The sequence below is a fragment of the Rhipicephalus microplus genome, chromosome X, assembly GCF_043290135.1.
Source record: "Rhipicephalus microplus isolate Deutch F79 chromosome X, USDA_Rmic, whole genome shotgun sequence".
NCBI classification, from domain to species: domain Eukaryota; kingdom Metazoa; phylum Arthropoda; class Arachnida; order Ixodida; family Ixodidae; genus Rhipicephalus; species Rhipicephalus microplus.
Window position 1 is genome coordinate 203,524,776 of NC_134710.1, and position 9,179 is coordinate 203,533,954.

Consider the following 9,179-nt stretch of genomic DNA (forward strand, 5'->3'; position numbering starts at 1 on the left):
GGACTCAAGCGATGCATAGTAAGGGTAACGGTGAAAGGAACCATTTATCATAATAGAATGAAAAAAAAAAACTTTATTTCAGTCCTGCAGGTGACTGTCCAGCTTTAAAATTGATATTGCACAAAACTGACTAGGAGCAATTTAGATGGAGTTAGCATGGGAGATCACAGTAAGCACGAATCTACAAGAATAAAGACACAACCACCATGCGTTGCGATAAGAACGATAGACGTGAAAAACCAGGTGGAAAACGTCTGAGCGACCAACACGTTCCTCAGGCCAGGATTCCGTGTGAGTCTCGTTAGGTTGGACTGAAGAGGTCACGGAAGAAAATTCATCTGTTTTATTTTTTATATCGCGTACATGTCATGATTCCACATTAGGGTCTGTCAATTATGTTCGCTTTGCAGTCATGTCATGCTTGACCAGTTTTGCTATATGTCATGTGAACAAAACCACCGTGAGGCCAGCAAGACAATCACATGTAAACCATAACATTTATGACGTCTATATCATTATTATCATGCTACGACTAGTCACTTATGCTCGCCATTTAGTCATGTTGTGCCATACCAATTTTCGTACAGATCATATTATCGAGATCACCAGGATAGCGTAAAGTCATAAGTAGATAGATAGATAGATGATAGATAGATATATAGATAGTTAGATAAATAGATAGATAGATATGCTCAAAGTCGCCGAAGTTCGCTCAAGAAATCCTTCGTATTTAAAATCCTGCTTTTATGAAGCCCAGTGAAAAATAATAATAATCAGGATTGCTTTCAAATGGCCGCGCCAAGAGGGAGAACTGAATATATGCGTGAAAAAAATCGGCACTGCGTGATATGAAACGTTTTCTTTTTTTATATGAGATAGAAGTGCGGCGGGTGTCAGTGCATGAGGAGGGGGATGGGAGTGGAGTAGAACTGAAGCTGTCGAAGCGAGGGTTGGCCTGCTATGCTTGGCATGGGCCGGCGCGATACCAGGCGAGCCTCACCGGCACCTTTTCTTTTCTTCAGGGCGGTGCCACCGGCCTATTGGCTTGGAGGCGCAGTGCGCTGACAGGCGTCTACCATAGGTCTCATGTTGCCGCCATTTCGTCCCGTTGTGTTGTGATGATCGTTTCCGAGTTGATGAGTGGAGTCAGTCATGTGTGCGTGTTTTGCACTGGCAGCGAGGCTGTGTTCTCGACGCTGTAGGTGAACGGCGCTTTGCCATGCCGAAAGAGCATGCTTCGTATACTGCAAGTGCGTTCGTTTCTTAGTGGTCTTGGGCATCGAGCGAGCATCGCCGCGACAAGATGATGCACGCTGCATCCTCGGCACAGTGCGTAACCCGAACGGTGAGAAATTCTACTGTTTTCAGTGTGCTCGTCGCTCGGGTGCTTGCGGGTGTCGTTCTATACGGTAGCCAGCGGGGAAAACCCAATTGAAAGCAAAAATAAGAGTAAGAAAATGGGTGCACATAGTCTGCTTTTCAGTCGGTTTCAACATAATAATAGCAGCAGCACGTGTTGCTTCCCAAGAAACTTCCACTCATTTCATTTATTATTCTCTAACACTGAAGTAGAAATTTCGTGTTTTAAGTTGTTCTAAAGTAAGGAAAGACTTTTTTTCGCTTTCAGGTAAAACGAAAGCGCTCTAACCTAAGGAATAACTCTTATAATGTTGTTTATAGCTTCAACAAAAGTGTATTTGAAGTCTTTGACCAGGCACAAGATGCAAACTTTTGAAAATGAGCTGGCTACTCCTTAAAATTAATGTTGCTCACCAACGCAGCAAGGCTACGCCACCGCACAGAAGCGGAAGCCATCCAACACCTGTGTTGGTAAACAACAATAACGTCTACATAGCAAAGTTGTTAGGTGCCCGGTGGGCGTGTGAAAATTACTGTGAGGGCAGTATTTATTTACTCACACGGCCAGTTAATCGAAGCGCACTGTGGTAAGGGTGTTTTGTGCGATATGGTTGCTTGCGATAAAGCACGCGGACAGCGATTGCTTTCAAGAAATAAATACTCAAGCAAAAAGTCTCTAATGCCGCCATAATTTGATCACATGGGCAGTGATCCGAAGTTTCTTTTCAGTCTCTCTGGTATTATACTTGGCTGGTTTGTGTTTATCGTTTGTCTTGTCCTCCATATAACTTGTAACACAAAAACGTGCCCCGTTTAGCAGCTTTTATAGATGATACAGAAGTGAACAACCCTGGCTGTCATTGTTCCGCCGCCACACAGCTCCGCACGTGTGGTTATTAAAATTTTGTTGACAGAACACCTTAAAATGCCGTTATCTTTACGTGTGTTTTTTTTTTTTTTCACTATTGAGTACAAAAACGTCTCAGACAATCCTCTTGGTTGTAGAGTGTCGTTATGAGTTGGTTTTTGTACGCTGTGAGAACGTGTGAATAATTGTATATTTTAAGGTGCTCTTTAAACAAAACTTTCAGTTGAGAGGCGGTGCTAGTTTTGTGTTTTGATTAGTATGGTGGTTTAACGGACCACCGTGTGATTTTGAGGGATGCCGTAGTGAAGGGCCTCGGATGTTTTGACCATGTGAGGTTCTTTATTGTGCTCTCATATCTGAATACACGGGCCTACAGCATTTTCCCCTCCATCGAAAATGCAGCTGCCACAGCCGGGATTAAATCCCGCGACGTGAGGGTCAGCAGCCGAGTGCCTTAGCCACTGGACCACCGTGGCGGTGCATGTGCTGTCAAATAGATCTCCATTGAGTAGCATGCTTTAGCTGAGCTCTTTCATCTTCATGGTAGCTGGAAAACAGATTCAGTGACTGAACTGATGTACATTTGCTTAAACAGTGGCTTGGGGAAGGGGGAAAGAAGGGTTCAAACACTTAATCTTTTTTTTCTGTGGCGTCATCGACAAAGACTGTGCAAATGTGGTCGCTTGTAGTGCAAAGGTGACTGCTTGAGCAGTTGGTAACAGTGTTTTAGATAATAAACTGAATTTACACCTGTGATTCTATTTGAGTTCCAGTGTACCTAGCAGCTGATCTGTGAAGCATGTTGTGCTGAGCCACTTGCATGTCTCAGCAGATGGTGCCCAAGGTGGCCCATGCATTCCTGTGAAGCTATGAGCACCAGCGGTACTCTGAAAAGTGATGCAGCTTGTCTGAATTCTTCACAAAATATTGGTTGTTACCAGCTAGTTCTCATTGTAATAGGCAATAAAAAGCTATGCATTGCCTAATTCTGCAACGGAGCAAATAATTGTAGTAAGAGAAGTCATTGGTACTCTGACAACCTGCCGAGTACTACTAATTAGAGTGCCTTTCTATGGTAGGTCTTATCTCAGCCACATTGAAACGATACACATAATGTGCGCACGTCATGTTTCACAGGTATACAAAAAGGTATTGATTTAGAATTCAAATGTACAGCGGAAACCTCTACCGTTAGATCAACTGTACTATGAAGCAAAGCTGGTATAAAAAAACAGCGGAATATGAATGAGAGCTAATACAGAGTAGACACGGCATAAAATCGCTGACTATCAAATGAAAGATTTGTACAAAAGCTTGACTCATTTTGCTAAACATGAAAAATCTCAGGATGATCTTCTTTGTTCTTTTCGGTGCCCTGGGAGAAAATACGCTGATAATTGTATTTTTTGATGTTCTTTCAATAAAATTTTCATTTGAAAGTCAGTGCTATATCTGTGTCTACTCATAGTCCTCAATCATTTTGTATGGTTAAACTGGCTAGTGCAGAGCAAGTAAATGTGCCCAACAGAGCACATAGTCAATAGGACTGGCTGCATGCATCCCTTGATGTGCATTACCTTTATTACATAAATTCAAACATTAAAGTAGGCTTAAACAATCATGTTGATTGCATGTTCAGTGAGTGCTTGCAAAAAGACAATTAAGGTGATATCAAGAAGCAATCAGCATAAAAATTAGTCACAACTGAAGTGAACATACTCATTTCATGACTGGCACAAGCAGGGTGGCTCAAAAGCAGGATTGAAATGCACCTTCCTATATATATATATATATATATATATATATATATATATATATATATATATATATATATATATATATATAATGCCAAGGAAAGTATAGGGGAAGTTATTAAACCGTTGTAATGTAAATTGAGAAGAAAGAAAAGTGCGTGAAAAGATAACTTGCCGTGGGCAGGATTCGAACCTGCGACCTTCAAATAACGCGTTCGATGCTCCACCACTGAGCTACCACGACAGCTATCCCCCCAGCCACTTTATTGGGTATCTACGTCAATTTAAACGTGGGAGTGTCAGTCAGCGCCACTAGTAGCCATGGTGGCGAGTGTGGCACACTCTTTATGAGCCTATTTTGCGTCACGTAGCACGGGAACTTATTACTAACTGGCAGCCGACCAATATTCCCCCGCATACAACATAAATGCACCAAGTTTGCCAGTACGAGACCCTCGTTAATGAATAAGGGAAACAAGTGTATACTTAAGGGCTCGTTTCTCGTGTTTTACACAATAATAATGAGATAGACAATAATGCCAAGAAAAAATGAGCCCTTAAGTATACACTTGTTTCCTTTATATTTCCATATATATCAGCGAGGCGGAAGGGAAATACTTATAGGAAAATTAGGATCTGCTGTGGCATTAGCAGAGTTCAATTTAAATGTGCAGTAAAGAATGAAAACTGTTCGCTTTGATATGCCTCATTTGTTAAGCACATTCCTTTTGTATCATCTAGACACACGTTTAACTAAGCTACATAACAACAGTATCAGTAAGTTTTGAGGGTCAATAAGTATTATCTCTTTTATAAAAGCACCACTCATAAAACAATGATGAACAGTGCACACTAGCCATCATCTAATTTTCTTTTGTGCTGCAATAAATCTTAGTGAAAAAGCATGAACTGGGTAACCCGCTATATTTTTCTCCGTATCGCAAGAATAACAGTGTGACCTAGAAGGTCATGTAGTGAAATCCCGGCTGCGGCGGCTGCATTTTCGATGAACGCGAAAAGTTTAAGGCACACGTGCTTGTATTTAGATGCACGTTGAAGGACCCAAGATGTTTAAACTTTCGGGAGATTGATATGTGGGGTTTAACGTCCCAAAACCACTATATGATTATGAGAGACGCCGTAGTGGAGGGCTCCAGAAATTCAGACCACCTGGGGTTCTTTAACGTGCACCCAAATCTGAGCACACGGGCCTACAACATTTCCGCCTCCATCGGAAATGCAGCCGCCGCAGCCGGGTTTCGAACCCGCGCCTTGCGGGTCAGCAGCCGAGTACCTTAGCCACTAGACCACCGCGGCGGGGCAACTTTCGGGAGACCTCCACTATGCGTCTCTCATAATCATATCGTAGTATTAGGATGTTGAATGTTATAGGTATAGTTATTACCAGTGTGCTGTACACTATGCTAACGATCTTCGTAACTTGGTATGAAATCTCAGCAAGCAACATATCAATGTCCTATTTTATTTAAGTGTGCTGTAAAAAAGGTCAAGTCAGAAATTTCAATAAACAATTTACTTTGATGAAAGCTGAAAGCCTAATGGGCTGCTTTGTTTGATATCCTTTTCAGAAAGACACTTCAGACGATGCAGCAAGAGTCTTTGGTCCACCTGTCTTTTACAAAATGGTCATGACGGCAACACATTTCTGTGCCTCACAGCACACTCTATTCAGAATTTCATGCTTCTCCCCACATTTGGGGAACACTAGAACTAGCGCAGTTTCATATTACTGTCTTGATTCCAAATAAAAACTGCAAACAACATTCTTTTCTTCAATTGTCGAGGTATTACATTTTTCATGTATAAAAAGGGTATTTGCGCATGCACAACAGCTTACTGAAAGTATGGTCTATAAATCTTAATGCTCGTGCTCTTCTAAACAAGTTAAACAGATGATTGTTGGAAAGCATTGCACAAACGAAATTAAAGGAAGGTGGCGAGGCAAAAAGTGATCAACACTGAAATTTGGTCACTTATTGTTTTAATAAAGGTTGCGTAATTTCATGATCACCATCAACAAGTACAGGTGCAGGAGTCACCAGGAGAGAGTATGCCACCAAAGCTTGCTTACTCTTTTGACTATTAACTACACTTTTCATATTGCCTCAAGGATTTGTAACTGTGAACCACAATGAAGCCAATTAGTGTATGGCTGTCGAGGAAATGTACCAGCTTTAAAATGCCGCAAATTACCTACCTTACTGCCGCAAATTCATGAACGTCATACTTGACCTTGGCGCACGTTTCAGCATTCATTTGAACTGTGGGGTATGCTGAATAAAATTAGGAGTGACAACTCCTATATATAGAATCATAAATAGTGAAAGTGAGTAAAAAGGACTGTATATGGCGAAATAGTGCGTGCAAATGCTATCGCTGAAAGAGATAATCGTTGAAATGCTAAAACGGTGCAGCTGCCCCAGCGTGACGCTTGCGACCGTTCACACGCACGAAATGCAAACGTTAGTGTAGGCACGCTAAGATATCTATGTAACGTTAACGTGTGAAAACATGGTCTTCAAACAGTTGAAAATGGGCTGCTGTTACTGACACGTGCGTACCTCAGGACACGCATTGGTCCCAGCACAGTAACTTGAGAGCTGCATGAACATATCCTCGCCACGCTGGTATCGGCGAATTTTCGGTAAGCGATACGCTCCCAGTTAACGGAGAAGCATTACTAGAACGAACAAACACATGGTAATTGCTCTTGCGTCGCGGAACAGCATAAATCGAAGTCCAAGCAGAAGGCACTTACCGTCATTGTCCCATGTTCATGAAGCCCCGTAAATATTCGGTGACATAATACACGCTCAAACACATGCATGTGGCGCTAAAAGTAAAGTTGAACGTTCGGCCAACGATGTGCGAACCCCTCGGTAAACATATAAGCCCCAGCGAAAAAAAAAAGAGCTTTCATGCTGTGGCGCAGTGGTGCATTTGATAAAGCATCTGCTTCGTATGCATGCTGTCCTGAGCTTGATTACAGTGGTGCGTGCAATATGTATTTCTATTGCGGAGATGTGAATGACGTAGAGCTGTAGATTTCTGAACTTCTCGTAATACTACATGCAAACTGGCGACAACGCACTCAAAACGTTAAATGATTACTTTATTCCGCAACCGCGTCAGAGCCATCTACAGGCGGGCTGTCTACAGGGCCATCACGTGTAATCACAGACCGTACTTAGCCAGAAGAAATTTCTTCTAATATCCCAGCTAATCTTCGTCACGGCTATTCTGAAGGCCACTCAGAATGGGGCTGTTTCCTCTGCGACACAAGAGTGGCGATGTGGGCTTGTTGGTGGAGCATTTGAAAGAAATTTATGTAGCACGAGGCGAAAAACGGACACAGGAAGGAATAGACTGAAAGGACAGAGCTACGGAGAAACTTAGCCCCGCCGCGGTGGTCTAGTGGCTAAGGTACTCGGCTGCTGACCCGCAGGTCGTGGGTTTGAATCCCGGCTGCGGCGGCTGCATTTCCGATGGAGGCGGAAATGTTGTAGGCCCGTGTGCTGAGATTTGGGTGCACGGTAAAGAACCCCAGGTGGTCGAAATTTCCGGAGCCCTCCACTACGGCGTCTCTCATAATCATAAGGTGGTTTTGGGACGTTAAACCCCACATATCAATCAATCAACGGAGAAACTTATCGAACTGGCTAGAAGCGGCCATAATTTGACCGTATTTCCTGCCTGCAGGCGTGTATTCAAGCCAGGATTCGACTAGCTTGGGAATGGTATCGCATTGATCTGGCCTGTGTATTCAAGCGTTGTTCGAGATTTCTTTACTACGACGGACTTGACCTAACTGATTCAAGTCTAAAAGGGACCGTGGAATACTTTCCAGCATGCTAAAAAAAAAACGCTGCCAATACGTAGTCGAGACACCTGGAGACATACGAGCTGAACGTTATGCAGTACGTGGTCTAGAATTTAGAAACAGTAATTGTCAAAGTTAGAAATCATTCCCTTTTCTTGCGACAAATGGTTCCATAGTACCAAGATGCCCGCGCCATGTACCTTAATTAGCGGCCTACGTTGTTACCGATTTGAGCACTCATAGTACGGCCTCCGAGATGGCGGGCGTGCGGCGTGTTTTTTTCCGGCACGTCTCAATCGCCATGCTCCCCACCAAATCGAATGAGTATCGCCTCGCACGCCCGGCTACCGCGAGAGGGCACGCAATGCGGCGGCGGCGGAGACTGCGGTGACACCAGAGCGCACGGAATTCCCGGGTGCGCATAGTTCTTCTTTTGGCACATGAACAAAAATCTCCACCAGAATTTTCTAGCTAAACCGATGGTAAGTTTTTTGTGTTCCTTCATTTATTTTTGTCCAGTTACGAAGAAAATTTTGGCAACTGCTGCATTTTTTTCTTATAGGTGATTGTAAGGAGGAACAATTCGTCTATGGCAGTATTACGTTTTTTTCATTAGAGTTCGTTTTGTCTCGGTGTAAATATCTGAACTGAAGAAACACACAGATAAAATTTATGAGGCGGTCAACCGAAGCGAAGCTACGCTCTAGGTAACTGGGGGCCCTGGTCATGTCATTGTAATAAGGTACGTGAGAAGTTCGCCATATTATTGTAGAAGACTTTGATTAGCCGACCTACATTCCCTCCCTTGTGTTTCATAGGGAAAGTGCCTGTGTTATCATCGTCTTTTTTTTTTCGTCATCAGAATTTAACATTTTGGTAGAAGAATGAAGTATCTATGTCGTGTTCAATAACTGCACTGTCGACTGTATCCAAATCACAGGGCCGCACATATAGCATAACGGCATGCTTCTAATGAAAACTAAGCATTCGCCGAGGTAGACTACTAAAAAAAAAGTGCGAATTGTCACTGCTATATATTAGCGCAGTGTTTCGTGCCAAGTAAATTAAACTTTGAACTCGTGTTGCATACTTATTGAACAAGCAAAGCATTTTGATGTTCGTTCTTAAATTGTCCAAGGTGTCCACTGAACACCGTGAAATTCACGGTGCAAATGGGCGACCATAAGTGACAAAAGCGTGCTTGTAACCAGCTCGCGGTCATCAAACCCCCGGCGACGTTCAGTCTAGACATTAGTCTAGTCACATGTTCACCGCCTGTACCCTCCTCCCTGTATTCTGCTTCTGCCGCTTGACTAGAGGATCCTTAAAATAGCGTTGCAATGAAACCAGCGCTATT

At 43.0% G+C, this 9,179-nt stretch overlaps 1 long non-coding RNA gene across 1 annotated transcript; it reads left to right on the top strand.

Annotated features, from left to right (window-relative positions):
* Positions 1–953: 953 nt before the first annotated feature.
* Positions 954–5,763, top strand: LOC142777075 (uncharacterized). The gene is made up of 2 exons (XR_012887914.1): positions 954–1,345; positions 5,571–5,763. It is a non-coding gene; the product is annotated as an uncharacterized LOC142777075 (long non-coding RNA).
* The last annotated feature ends 3,416 nt before the right edge of the window (positions 5,764–9,179 follow it).